The 16,066-nt window shown below is 38.0% G+C and overlaps 1 protein-coding gene across 1 annotated transcript in view; it reads left to right on the forward strand.

Annotated features, from left to right (window-relative positions):
* LOC150091194 (integrin alpha-9-like) overlaps positions 1 to 16,066 on the forward strand; it is a 504,992-nt gene that overhangs the window by 129,538 nt on the left and 359,388 nt on the right. The gene's annotated exons all lie outside the window — the stretch shown is intronic.

A 16,066-nucleotide genomic window follows, 5' to 3' on the forward strand; every position in this document is an offset into this window, starting at 1 on the left:
TCCATGTCAACAAAATCACACAGCCTTTCTCTTTATACATTCACTATCGGATGATCCTGTGAGGGGAAAATTATCCCCTTTTCTAATTCAGAAATGCTTAGAAAATGCTGCAGGAACACCAAAGATGGTAAAACATCTACAGTCTGGAGATCTACTGGTAGAAACAATAAAAGCAAAACATTCAGAAACATTAATAAAACCGACCAACTTTGGTGGAATACCCATTAAAATAACACCACATGCAACTCTGAATACCTCCAAAGGAGTTATGGCACAGTGGGACCTCATCAACATCTTAGAGGAAGAAATTGTGCAAGAGTTGGCTGATAAATGAGTCATACAAACAAAGCAAATATTAATCCGGAAAGATGGGGAATTAACGCCTACATGGAACATAATACTGACTTTCAGTACCCCAAACATACCGACAAAAATTAAAGCAGGGTATCTAAATTGTCATAAATATCCATATATCCCAAATCTCATTAGGTGTTATAAGTGCCAGAAATATGGACACTCCCAGATGATATGCACAAATTGAGGTTCAACAGAACACACCCAAGCTGATTGTACTGTAACCTCCTTCACCTGTTCCAATTGCAAAGGTAATCATCTGGAGTATTCAAAAAATTGTGAAATGTGGAAAGTGGGAAAAAATATACAAAACAGAAAACAAAGTAACATACCAGGAAGCCAAAAAGCACATCATACAGTTTATGCTAAAATGCACGTATGCACACGCAATTCAACACAGTGTTTCTATTGCTACTCAGATTGACATCACAGTCCCTCCAAACACTTTAATTGACAATTGGGGCAGGTCAGTGCTTAATGCTAAGCCACAGCGTGCCAAACAAAGTTTACAAGAACAAGGAAGTAATACTCCAGTATCAGTTCCACCCAATATACCTACAACTACTAAAGAAGCAGACAAATCAGCACCAACAGTGCATGTACAGCCCAAGAAGCAATACCCAATACATGTGGATATAGACAACAAGACTGAAGCAAATGAAACTATATTACATCTTCATGTAGAAGAAGACCAGGGCCGCTGCGACCCTATGTGCCCGCAGTAAGCGAAATCCAATTTGCCACCCCAAAATATTTCGTAAATAATTATTATTAATTATTGAAAAAGAAAAGAATTACAACATATCTCACATATAATATAATGAAACAAGAAACAAAAATAACAAAATCATTCTGAAATTCTGGAAATAAACTTTAAATTCTAAATCACAGTAATCGTATTCTATCGTAATAATAAAATAAAAGGAAAATTATAATGTTAAAAAAAATTACAAATCTATATTTCCTTGCTTTAAGAAATGCAAATTTATTGATTATTTCATTTATGTGTATTTGTTCCAAATGATAATTTTTCCCATTCACCTCCCCATCTGCTCCAAAAGTTTGTCCAGTTCTTGCTTGAATTCACAACAACAGATGGAAGTTTTTTCCACATTCAACCACCCACTGGCTAAATGCAAAAAAATTCTGAACATCTATTCTACAACTGTATTTTTTCAATTTGAATTCATACTCTCGCAAGTGCAAATCTGAGCAAGAGGAAGAATCCCATCAACATTTGAGCCTGCTCAACCCATTCAAGGCTTTGTACACTGCAATCAAATTGCAGCTTCAGGAGCCTAGTCTCCAGAAGCTGCAATTTGCAGAACTTAAGCTCTTTCTTGGTAAGAGCAGCTTTGTTCCCCCAATTTGCATAAATTTTTAATGCAACTGTTACATTTGAAAAAGTATCTGTAAAATTGTTTTTAAATCTATATTGTAACACTTCAAATGGAGTAATATTGTCTTTAATATAAATTTGAAGTACTCTAAACCATCAATTTCAGACTCATTATGGTCAGTGTCACTTAATTTATTACATAAATCTTTGCAGTGATTTAAGAAATCATTAAATTACCATTTTTTTTTTTTTTAATTCAGAAATATTATAAAATATTTTAAATATTTCTACATGTTTCATATTTGTAAACCTTTCAGTTAACGAGAAAATTGTTGTGTCCATAATTTGAAAGAAAAAATTAATTTTGAAATTTTGTTGTGGATCCTGAATAGTTTCCTCTCTACGTTCATAATCGAAATGATGTCCTTTCAATCTTTTCCTTACAGTGGTAACGAAGCAGTAATGCCAGTTATAGTAGCCATATTATTAATTTTTTCGAATGCTTCCTCTGTTGTATTTACTTGAAAATATTCCATGATTTCCCATTGGTAGGGGTGTAAGGCAAGGATGTTCCATGTCCCCCGTACAATTTGATTTATGCACAGAAGCACTGATGAAAGAGTTCAAAGAAGAGCAGAAAGGAGGTGTAAAAGTAGGAAGGGAGAAGATAAAGATAGCAACATTTGCAGATGACTAGATAGTTTGCTAATAATGAAGAATTACAGAGCTCCTTGGATATCTTGAACAGCACAATAAAGGAGTAAAATGTGAAGGTTATCAGCAATAAAACCAAGGTAATGTTAATTTAAAAGTGGCCGGGAAGAAGAATCAAAAAAATTAGATGGATTAATATTGGAACAGGTCGACAGATACTTGGGAAGCATAATGACAAAAATTGGGAAAAGCCTGGAAGAAATAAAAACAAGAATTACAAAGGGAAAGAAGCATTTAGTAATAGAAAAGAACTATTGAGAAGAAATTTCAAGGAAGAATTAAGAAAGCAAATGATGAAAACATTAATATGGACTGTTGGACTAAATTTATTATTATTATTAATATCAATTTATTTCCGAAGAAATGTCCCTTTACATACAGAGATTAAATAAAAATAACAGACAAATGCATTGTCTAGAGAGCCCAGATACAATACACAGCCTTAAACACCTCTAGTGAAGATACATAAACATGAAGATACAACATATAAAAGTACATACAGATACAACAGAGCATGGATAGCGCGGGATCTCAGAGTCCACCTAGAGCATGACGAGGGCATACATGTCTGCAAGAGTGGAAGATCTGTAGGTTCTGTCCTTGCAGAGCTTCTCAACATCTATGTCTAATCTGTTCAATATTTGGAAGGAGTTATGTGGAAACATGTTGTCCAGGGAGGACATGCTACGCAGCTTTGATCTGTATGGGGATGTGTTGATCTGGCATCTTCTCCTGTCTGACAGTCTAGTGATGATATCCCATATATTAGGTGAGCTCAGTTTTCTGGATAGAAGCTGAGAGAGGGTAAGAAGGTTCCTAGAGATGGTGTGATACCTCCAAGGAAGCATATTAAGATTGGTGACCAGAACAAATTTTGAGATTGTAGGTGTTAGCCCAGCAACTCTATTTAGCCATTTCAAAATCCAGTATTCCAGGAAAGGAACCTGGCTTTGTATGATGAGGGTGCTGAGGACTATATAGTCGAGGCATATAAAGGAATTGGGATTATGCATCAAAGAATATATTTAATGATAAGGTGTGGGTTATGGAAGTTGGAGATCTCCTGTTTTACTGCCCATAAAGCCGAATATACCTTCATTCAATTGGCATTAAAGTGAGGCAAGAAGGTGAGGTCTTTGTCTCAGGTGACATCCAAATCCTTATGTTGGGTGACTTTTTTTAACTAGGGAGCTCGCTATAAACATCGTTGGTATTTTTCTTCTTGGCAATAGAGAGTTGTGAGGTTTTCACTTTGTTAATGGAGGAAATTAATCACAAGAAATTAATTAATTACAATCACAAGCAGAACCTGAAGAGATTCATGTACCTGGAAGAAATGGATCCTTGCTTCTGTTCCAGAACAAATACTGGACCGACAACTCGGATAGAGTTGATTCCTATGACACTCAGCCCAGATGCTGATGCCACATGGCGACCTGAGCCAGGTCGCCATGTGGCATCCCAGCTCAGGTTTTTTTTTTTTTATCCTCGCTGCTGAAATCTCAGAAAATTAGATGGCAGGACCTGCCAGAGTAAAATTAGTCTACTGGTTTCCTCATCTGGGGACAGAGAGGATAGTAAGAGAGGAGGGGTTATGCTATTAGTTAAGAAACACATAAAATCCAAGGATGTGCAGCCAGTCAACATTGCTGGAGAGTGCAGTGTCGAATCAGTTTGTTGTGATGTAAGCACTGGGAGATCAAAATTGAGAGTAGGAGTGTGTTAAAAGCCTAATGACGCTGATGAATATAATAAAAAGCTGTACAGGGAAATAGAGTGGGCCAGTAAATCAGAGAGTCTTTTAATGGAGGATTTTAATTTCCCTGATATTGACTGGAATTTGCGGATTGGTCACTCACACACTATCAAGGCTTTTGTGGATTTATTGGATGATTGTTTTCTACATCAGCATGTTCGGAAGGCAACTAGAGGCAGTAATACTCCTGATCTGATTATCAGTAGTGATTCTTCATGCTTTAAGAATCTGCAGATAAAGGAACCACTAGGAGGCAGTGATCACAGTGTGCTGAAGTGGGATTTACTCAAAGAGGTAACTACCATTAGGGGTAAAGGGAAGGGATTTTGTTTCGTAAAGGCGACTGCGGTGGTCTGAGACAGTGTTTAAATTCTATACAGTGGGACCAACTGATGTTACCAACAACAAATTCAAAATAGAAGGCATTCAAAGAATTAATCTTTGAAGCTACTAGGCTTTACATACCAACTTAGAAATATTGTTCAAGATTTAGACCTAAATGGATGTCATATGAACTAAAGGGAGACATGTTGCAAAGAAGAAAAATGCATAGCATGCATATAAATTAATGGGTCACATGGAAGCCTATGATAGATATAAGCTGGTCTGTAACCAAGTCACAAAGGAGATTAGGCAGGCAAAGGCATATTATGAGAAATCTCTGGCAAAGGATGCAAAGAAAAACAGCAAAGAGTTCTTTACCTATGCAAACTCTAGAAGGAAAGGGATGAATCAGATTGGTCCAATGGATATTGATGGTTCAACTGTTGATGATCCTGCTCAGGTGGCTAACAAACCAAATGAGTATTTTGCATCTACATTCACACGTGAGGAGTTATCCAGGGAGGGGAAAGCGAGAGGTGAATTAAACTCTGGCAGTGAGCTAGATGATTTTGTAATAACTGACAGGAAAATGTAGGAGAAATTGTTGAAGATATACAAAAAAAAAGCACCCGGGATGGATGGGATCTATCCAGCTATATTAAAGGAAGCAGGAAAGAAAGTAAGCAAACCCTTAGCCATAGTTATGAGAGCTTCCTTGGACTCAGGGGAGGTACCGATGGACTGGAGATGGGCAAATGTGACCCCAATTTACAAAAGGAGGATGAAAGGGCGACACAAGTAATTATAGACCTGTTAGTTTAACTTCTGTTCCAGGAAAATTAGTGGAGGCACTGGTTAAAGAAGCACTGCAGGATCATCTAGATAAAACTTCAGTTATAGTTCGGACACAGCATGATTTTGTTAAGGGGAATTTTTGTCTGACTGATTTGAGTGGATACTATGATCTGGTCATAAAGGAACTGGATGCAGGGAATAACATTGATATCATATATTTGGATCTTAGAAAGGCTTTTGATACTGTTCTAGATCCTGTTCTAGAACACATGGATCTAGAACACATGGAAAACTGCTGCATAAATTGGAGCAGTGTGGCATTGGACGAAAATTGCTGCTATGGATAAAGGGATGGTTGAGTGGGAGAAGACAGAGAGTGGTAATCAATGGACACTGCTCTTTGTGGACTAATGTTATTAGTGGAGTCCCTCAGGGTTACGTTTGGGTCCATTGTTGTTTTCTGTATTTATAAAGGATATTGATGATGGTATATCAGGCTTAATTTCCAAGTTTTTCTGACGATACGTAGGTCAGCAGGGTTGGTAAGGACACTAATGACAGTATGCTGCTGCAACAGAATCTAGAAAAGTTGAGCAGATGGGCTTGAGAGGTGGCAAATGAAGTTTAACATTGACAAATGTAAAGTATAACATATGGGAAGCAATAATCCAGAGTAACGTACCAATTCTATGGTACTACACTGACACTGGTAGAGAATGTAAAGGACCTGGGGTAATTGTGCAGGCAGATATAAAGTTTTGTGAGCAGTTTAGATGGTCTGCAAGAGTAGCTCCTGGTGTCATGCTAGAAACATTCCTGTCAATGATATACAGGAATGTTTCTAGCAGGGATAAGGAGGTGATTATCCCTTTGTATAAGGCAATGGTCAGGCCACACCTTGAGTACTGTATACAGGTCTGGAGGCCTCATTTTAGGAAGCATGTAGAGCTGTTGGAACGAGTACAGAGAAGGGCAACAAGATTAGTTAATAGAACAAAGGGGTGTTCTTATGAAGAAAGGCTTAAGTTTTGGTGATGACAGTGTCTGGAGACTAGGCACCTGGAGGTGATCTGATTGAGGTGTTTAAAGCCTTGAATGGCTTGAGCATGCTCAATGCTGATGGGATTCTTCCTCTTGCTCAGAATAATCACCTGAGAGGGCATAAATTGAAATTGAGGAAAGACAGTTGTAGGATAGTTGTGCGGAAGTTTGCCTTTAGCCAGCGCGTAGTTGATTGTTGGAACAGACTTCCATCCTTTGTTGTGGAAGTTGATAGCTTAAATAAATTTAAGGCTGAGCTGGACAGGTATTTAGAATGAACAGAGGGGTGAAAGGGAGCAGATTTTTTTTTTTGGCTGCTGCTGCATAAGCTTGCTTTCTTGCATCGTATGTCTGCTAATGCTAATTGTAACATTGGGTCTCAGTAGTGGTCCAACTGTTAAACAATCAGGTGAACAACAGTACACATTAGCAAGATGTTCTGAGGGCAGAAACGTTTTAAATGAGCGTGCAGCTGATACCAGGGAAGTGAGCTTATATAACTTTTAAGGGTGTGTTAGCATAGTTAACTATACAAGAACGCTAAGTCTTAATTGTTGGTACAGTAATGTCAGAAGTGTCGTTTAATACAATGAGTGAATTCCAACTTCTCGTTAGGACAAGTAACATTAACATAATAGAGCTTACAGAAATGTGGTGCCACCCAGAGATAGGGGATGACGAGTTTCTGCACGGTATGTATAATGTATTTAAGAAGGTCAGGGAAGATTGAAGGGGTGATGTGGTCATGTTTCTTATCGAAAGCAGCCTGAGCACGATGAAAGCCGTCCCAGATACTTTCATTTTGCATGTTAAAATAGAATCTATATGGCGTGAGATTATTATCATTAGCCATATGGTACAAGGAAGCCTGAGGGTTATGCTGCACCATTCAAAAAAAAAAAAAAAAAAAAAAAAAAAAAAAAAAATTTCCGAATTACCCAGAAATAGAGAGAGAAGAAGGGAATCACCAAGAAAAAGAAGAATGATGATATCCAACTCAGGACTCTGGGTGTGCCAAGCCCATACTTACCAGATGTGAGCCCCTGGGGTTTGGAAGCAAAGGTATAATAAGGGTGGGAGTATTCTACAGGTCAAGTGATTCTGAAGATGATAAGATGACAATATGATAAGAGCCTCTACATGCAAATGGAATAGGCAAGTAAACGTGAATGTCTTATTATGGGCGATTTTAATTTGCCTCTAATTAAATAGAGCAAATGAGAAGGAAACTCCACATGGGGGGGACAAAATTTTTAAATCAACTAAGTGATTGCTATTTGTATCAACTGTCAGGGAAGGTACTAGGGAAAACAATACTCTATACCTCATCATCACCCATGACTCAGATGACATAATAGGGCTGACAATACAGGAATCAGTAGCAGGAAGTAGTAGTAGTAGTAGTGGCAATGTGATGCAAGAAAGCAAGTGTATGAGTTTATGCGGCATCAGCCAAAAGAAAAAAAAAAAATCACACCATTCCCTCCAAATTCCTGTTCAGTTCCTCCTTAAATTTATTTAACCTATCAACTTCCACAACGACAGATGGAAGTTTGTTCCAGCAATTAACCACCCACTGGCTAAAGGCAAATTTCTGCGCATCTATTCTACATCTGTCTTTTCTTAATTTGAATTTATGCCCCCTTAGGTTCGTAATCTGAACAAGTGGAAGGATGCCATCAGAGTTCAGCGTGCTCAACACATTCAAGGCCGTATAGACCTCAATCAGATCACTGCGCAGGTGCCTAGTCTCCGGCCACTGCAATTTGCAGAACTTAAGCCTCTCTTGGTAAGAGGATCCCTTCATTCCCCTCACCAATCTTGTTGCCCTTCTCTGTACACGCTCAAGCAAATCTACATCCTTCCTAAAATGAGGCCTCCAGACCTGTACGCAGTACTCAAGGCATGGCCTGACCATTGCCTTATATAGAGGGACAATCACCTCCTTTTCCCTGCTAGCAAAATTCCTATATATCATTGACAAAACCCCATGACCTGCCCTGGCAGCCTGTTTGCATTGCTCTGAAAACTTCATATCTGACTACACAGTTACACCCAGATCTTTTTCATTTTCTATCACGTTAAGTGTAGTACCACACAGTTGGTACGTTTCTCTGGGGTTACTTCTACCCATATGCAGTACTTTGCATTTCAGTTGCCACTTCTTAGCCCATCTGCCTAAATTATCTAGATCCTGTTGCAGTAGCACACTGCCATTACTGTCATTAACAATCCTGCCAACCTTTGTATCATCTGCAAACTTCGACACTAAGCCTGATATACCTTCATCAATATCATTGATAAATATACAACACAACAGTGAACCCAACAACGAACCCTGTGGGACTCCACTAATAGCATTAGTCCATGAAGAGCAGCACCTATTGATTACCACCCTCTGTCTTCTCCCACTCAACCATCCTTTTGTCCGTTGTGACAACTTACCCTTAATACAATTCTGCTCCAATTTGTACAATAGTCTTCCATGCACAACAGTGTCAAAAGCTTTATTGAAATACAAATATATGATATCAAAATTATTTTTTGCATCCAGTTCCTTTGTAACCACATCATAATATCCTATCAAATTTGTCAGACAAGACTTTCCGTTAACAAACCCATGCTGTATCTGAATTATTGCTGCAGTCTTGTCTAAATGATCCTGCAAGGCATCTTTAACCAGTGACTCCATTATTTTACCAGGAACAGAAGTTAAACTAACTGGTCTGTAATTACTCGTGTCACTCACCCTTTGATACCCCTTTGTGAATTGGGGATATATTTGCACATCTCAAGTCCGTGGGGACCTCCCCTGAGTCCAAGGATGCTCTCATAATTATGGCTAAGGGTTTGCTTAGTTGCTTTGCTGCCTCCTTTAATATAACTGAATAGATCCCATCCACCCCAGGTGCCTTTCTTATGTTTAACTTCAACAGTTTCTCCTCCACTTTGCTCTCAGTTATTACAAAATGATTAAGCACCCTGCTACAATTTGATAACCTTTTGCCATTTTCAAACCTTAATAACTCCTCGTGTGAATGTAGATGCAAAATACTCATTCAGTTTGTTTGCTATCTGAGCAGGATCATCAACAGTTGAACCATCAATATCAAGTGGACCAATCAGATTCATCCCATTCCTTTTAGAGTTTTTATAAGTAAAGGAATCCTTGCTGTTTTTCTTAGCATCTTTTGCCAAAGATTTCTCGTAATCTGCCTTCGCCTGCCCAACCTCCTTTTTGACCTGATTACAGACTAGCTTATATCTGCCATAGGCTTCTGAGTCGCTTGATAATTTATATGCAATCCCATGCATTTTTCTTCTCTGTTACGAGTCTCATTGGTTCATTAGATAACCATTTAGGCCTAAACCTTGAACAATATTTCTTAATAGGTATGAAACTTTTAGTAGCTTCCACGATTAATTCCTTGAATACTTCCCACTTAGAATTTACTGTTGATAACATCGTCAGTTGATCCCACTGTACAGAATTTAAAAACTGTCTGAGACCACTGTACTCACCTTTACAGAGGCAAAAACCCTTTCCTTTATCCCTAATGGTAATTATATCTTTAAGTAAATCCTACATCAGTATACTGTGGTCACTGCCCCCTAGTGGTTCCTTTATCTGCAAATTCTTAATACACGAATGATCACTGCTCATAACCAGATCAAGAGTATTACCCTCTCTGGTTGCCTTTCGAACATGCTGTTGCAGAAAACAATCATCCAATAAATCCACAAAAGTCTTACTAGTGTGTGAGGGAGCAACCCACAAGTTCCAGTCAATATCTGGGAAGTTAAATCCCCCATTATGAGACATTCCTATTTAGTAGCCCACTCTATTTCTCTGTACAATTGTTCATTATACTCATTTGAGTCATTAGGCCTATAACACACTCCTACTCTTATTTTTGCTTTTGCAGTGCTTATGTCACACCAAACTGACTGAACAGTGCACTGTTCATCTATATCAACTGGATGCACTTCTTTTGATTTTATGTTTTTCTTAATTAACAGCATGACACCTCCTCCCTTCCTATCGTGTCTGTCCTTTCTGTACATATTATACTCCCCTAATTCCAGTTCTGCATTCCTAATATCAGTGTGACACCACGTCTCTGATATCCCAACGATATCGCCTTTGATGTTTTGACCAACACTTCAAATTCATCAAATTTATTTACTATACTTCTAGCATTGGTATAGTCGTGGAGTTCTACTGTGGACGATGAAAGAGAGAGAGAGAGAGAGAGAGAGAGAGAGAGAGAGAGAGAGAGAGAGAGGTAGCAGTAGTTAAAAGCAAAGAATGGGTTATAACTTGAGGAAAGGAAATTATGATGGCTTAAGGTGCTACCTGGCCTCTATTAATTGGGTAGATATCTCACAGAATGACAATTGAACTTTGGTATACCTTTAAACCATTAATCACAAAATCCTTGAATGCGTATATACCATTTAAAAAAATACTACTCTAGGAGGATTCCAAGTTGGACGAATAATGAAGTTGCCAGATTAGTTGAGCAGAAAAAGATGGAATGAAAAGTTATAGAGCAATAAAAAGTACTTAAGCCTATAACAGCTGCAAATTGATCTGTAATAATGCTACAGAAAAGGTTAGGCTGGCAAAGGCAGATTATGAGAAATTGCTGGAAAAGAGAGCAAAGAGGTGGGATAAGGAATTGTTCACATATATAAATGCAAAGAAGAGAAGAATAAACCAGATTGGATCCTTATGTAATGGACGTGGGATAGTATTAGATATCCCAGCTGAAGTTGCAGATGAACTCAACAGTTACTTTGCATTGATATTTACAGAAGAAAATCACTGTATGTCAGTGAAAAATTGTGGGAGTGAAGTTTAAAAAAATGTAATTAATGATGTTGAAATTTCAAATGTTTATTTATAAAAAAAACTTTCGAGCCTATAGGCCAGTAAGGCTCCTGGGGTTAATGGCATATACCCTATAATCTTAAGGGAGGCTGGAAGTGAGTGCATTGAACCACTGATGCGAATTATGCGAGCATCACTTGACTCGGGAGTGATTTCGTTGAATTGGAAAAGTGCCAATGTATCATCAATACATAAGGGCAGTTTTAAAAGTGAAGTGGGAAATTACCGGCCAGTTAGTCTAACTTCAGTAGTAAGGAAAATCATGAAGGCAATGATCAAAGTTGGAATTCATGATCATTTAGATAGAAATGGAATTCTGAAGGATACTCAGCATGGTTTTGTAAAGGGAAAATCACGTTTAACTAATCTGGTTAGTTATTTTGACAGGGTCACTCAAGAGCTGGACTTTGGTAATAAATTTGACATTGTTTATTTGAATTTCAGCAAAGTATTTGATTCAGTCCCACATGAGCAGTGACTTTATAAGCTGGAACAGGTTGCAATTACTGGGAAAATCCATAGATGGATAGCTGGATGGCTTCAGGGCAGGAGGCAGAGAGTTGTGATAAATAGTTATTCCTCAGATTGGGTTATTGTAAGATGTGGGGTTCCCCAAGGATCAGTACTAGGACTATTGTTGTTTTTGATTTTCATTAATGACATCGATAAAGGGATAGAGGATGTGATGTCTAAATTTGCAGATGGTGTAAAGATTATTAGAGTAGTTAATGATAGTTTCACCTAGAAAGACTATAGGGACAGTCAGAAAAATTGCAGCTATCCTTTAATCCAGCAAAGTGTAAGGTATTGCACATGGAGAACAGTAACCCCAAAATAACATATACATTTGGTGGAGTTGAACTAAAGGCAGTAGTGGAGGAAAGGGACTTGGGTATTACGGTATGGTCAGATATGAAGTTCTCCAACCATTGTGGACTGGTTGCAAGGAGGGGGCCCATGGTGTCCTATCGATGATTTATTGAACAATCACTAGTAGAGATAAGGACGTCATAATCCCATTATATAAGGCTATTGTTAGACCACACTTGGAATACTGTGTTTAGGTATGGAGACCGCACATAAAGAAACACATTGTTCTTGAAAGGGTCCAGAGATGGGTAACTCGCTTGGTGAAATTGGCAAAAGGGCAGTCATATGAGGAATGACTTCGAATATGTGGGTTGCAGAGCTTGGAAACTAGGCACCTTAGAGGACACTTGATTGAGATGTTTAAGGCTCTGAGAGGCATAACCAAAATGAATGAGGACGAAATTTTCACAGTTATAAATGATTCTAGAACTAGGGCCCATAATTTCAAGTTATGGTGGGGAGATGTTTAGACTGGATTGCAGGAAGTTTTATTTTAGCCAACGAGTTAAAAATTACTGGAATAAGTTACCTACATGGGTGGTAGCGGCTGACAGTTTGGGGAAATTCAAAGGTCAGCTGGATAATTACCTATGGGAGGAAGGAAAGGCTTAGGTTGTCCATTTCCTTTTCTCTTATTTATTATTATTATTTATTTTTATTTTTTATTTTTTTCTTCTTATTATTATTTTGTTTTTATTATTTTATTTTATTTTTTTATTTTATTATTATTGTTATTTATTTATTATTTATTAATTATTTATTATTTTTTGTCTGGTGCAGCATAAGCCATAGGCATAGGCTTCCTTGCACCATGTGGCCATTGCTAATACTAATACACGACATAACACAAATTCAGTACCCACACACTTTGAAGTCTCTGGCTTTCCTAGCAAACTGCACACCTACAATATAAGCAATGCGGAGATAGGGGAAACCCCGGGTGCCGTAGACATCAACACATTTTACACTTTGTACAAAGAAATGTTGTATTTTCAATAGACGGTCTGATCTTGAAGGCTCAAACAGAAAAATTTGCTAAACAATTTGCACATGACGATTTTGTATGTAACAACAGTTAGCTGGATCAATTCAAAAACCGATATAACATCGTTTATGAAAAAATTAGTGGAGAAACTCGATCTGCAAATCCAATAATGGCAAATGAATGGATTGACTGTGTTTGGGCAGAAATGAGGAAAGATTTCAATGAAGAAGACATCTACAATGCTGACGAAACAGGAAATCGTGTTTATTATTAATTAGTATTGTTTTTAATTACAGAGAAATAAATTGTATTTAATATTACGTGTATTGTAGTTTATATAAGTTTTTATATTTATATTATTTTTTTCTCTCTAATTAATATTTGGGCATATATCTTTTGTATTTAGCTAACAATATAACTAATTTAGCATTGTGATCATTACAGTACAGCTTAACTTGATAACGTATATCTCAAATTTGATAGTTAAGGTATAATGTAAAACTATATAGTGGAATACATATTAATGCATTAGCTTAGTATAATATTGTATAGTCAAGTATAGTATAGTATAGTAAATTAAATTTATTAACCTTATTAATTTTCATTGTTAATTAATTAAATTGTATTTAAACGGATATCATGCCGCAGACTAGAGCAGCAAAGCAATGTGCACAGAGTAGAGGGAGTGCTGTGGCTCATCGGAGAACCGAAGTGGGCTATTCTCCAACACATCACAACCTAAAGAAATGTGCAACTTGTGATAAGTTTGCTGACTTTCTGGGATGGGACATGATTTTGCCAAGGGGGGATGCCTTTGTATGTGCTCAATGTAAGCAGTGTGAAAAAGTTAGAAGTATTGTTATGGGCCCTTATGAGAACTTGAAGGACAGGGTAGATGCCCTCAAAGGACTTACATAGCGGGGTGGGGGGGCATCTCGCTCTCACCTGCCGACATCAGTGCCAGAGCTTGCACTTGATCATCAGGCAACACAGAAGCAACCTTCAGGGCAGAATGTGTTGGTCCCACAGGAGCTAGTTCTTGTCGGTGATTCTATTGTCAAAGAGATGGGAAATATATTGTGCAAAAAGGATAGGTGGAATAGGACCAGGGTACATCTGCCAGGGGGAAAAGGTTGATGATGTTGTAGAGCAGATATCATCTTTTAAGGGCACAAAGAGTGATATTGTTGTACACTTCAGCACTAATGACATTAAGAGTAGGAGATCTGTGAACTTACTTAACATGTTCAGGTCAATGTTGAAAAAAAAGTCGTGAGTTAGGATTAAATTTGAAAGTGTCTGCAATTCTGCCGAGACATGATAGGAGGGAGTATATCATGAGAGCCTTATCAATCAATTTGGCCCTTGAGGATTGTGGAAAGCTCGTGGTGTAGAATTTTTCTGAACATAGTCTGTGCTTGTTAACAGGATTTATTGTTTCTACAGAGATGGGATATACTTAAATAGAAAGGGTGCAAGAATTTGCTGATACTATGGAGGCAGTGTTAGGTGGGTCGGAAAACTGTTAGTTTGGGGGATTTCACAGACTAATAGATTAACGGAAGCCACAGGCAGAGGTGAAAGTGATTCTATAGGAATGAGCTGTTGCTTCTATTGGAATGAGCAGCTCCCTGAAAAGCGAGGTACTGGGGATTTTAAGAGCTGCTAGGAGTCATCATGGAACAAGTAAATGCATGGGTTGTGTTAGGGTAACTAAGAGTAAGAATAGGTGCATGTATACTTGCATGTACACCAATGCTAGGAGTATAGTAAATAATTTTGTTAAATTTGAAGTGCTGGTCAAGGACCTCAAAAGCAGATATTGTTGGGATATCAGAGACGTGGTGCTACATGGATATAAGCAGTGCAGAATTGGAATTTGGGGAGTATGATATATACAGAAAGGATAGACAGGACAGGAAGGGAGGAGGGGTTATGCCGTTAGTTAAGGAGCATGTAAAATCTAAGGAAGTGCATCCAATTGACATTGGTGGACAGTGCAATGTTGAGCCAGTGTGGTGTGACATAAGCACTGGGAAAGGGAAAATGAGAGTAGATGTGTGTTATAGGCCTGATGAGTATAATGAGCAATTGTGCAGAGAAATAGAATGGGCCAGTAAATCGGATTGTGTTATAATGGGGGCTTTTAACTTTCCAGATATTGACTAGAACTTGTGGGATGGTCACTCGATGGTCATTTACCCATGCATTTTTCTTCTCTGGCACAAGCCTCATTAGTTCATCTGATATTCATTTAGACCTAAACCTTGAACAGTATTTCTTAGTTGGAATGAAAAGCCTAGTAGCCTCCAAGATTAAGTCCCTGAAGGCTTCCCATTTAGAATTCAACATTGGTAACATCATCAGTTGATTCACTGTATGGAATATAAAAACTGTCTGAGACCCCTGTAGTCACCTTTACGAAAGCAAAAGCCCTTCCCCTTGTCCCTGATGGTAGTTACATCTTTAAGTAAATCCCACATCAGTACACTCTGATCACTGTCACCCAGCGGTTCCTTTATCTGCAAATTCTTAATTCATGACTAATCACTACTAATTATCATATCAAGAATATTGCTCCCTCTAGTTGCATCTCAGACATGTTGTTGAAGAAAACAGTCATCCAATCAATTCACAAAAGTCTTTCTACTGTGCAAGAAAAGTTCCAGTTGATATTGCTCCATGGGGTTCACATCTGGTGAGTATGGGTTTGGCAAACCAAGGGTCCTGGGCTGGATATCATCATTCTTCTCTTCTTGGTGATTCCTTTCTACTTCTCTCTCTCTCTCCCTCCCTCCCTCCCTCCCTCCCTCCCCCCTCCTCCTCTCTCTCTCTCTCTCAATTGATAACTCAGCAATTTTTTTTTTTTTTTTTTTTTTTTTTTTTTGGCTGGTGCAGCATAAGCCTCAGGCTTCCTTGTACCATATGGCTTATAAAATAATAATAATAATAATAATAATAATAAGGTGGACCTGTAATAATGAATAATGTCAT

Source organism: Mastigoproctus giganteus, chromosome 1 (assembly GCF_048544385.1).
Source record: "Mastigoproctus giganteus isolate SK-2022 chromosome 1, ASM4854438v1, whole genome shotgun sequence".
Lineage (NCBI taxonomy): Eukaryota > Metazoa > Arthropoda > Arachnida > Uropygi > Thelyphonidae > Mastigoproctus > Mastigoproctus giganteus.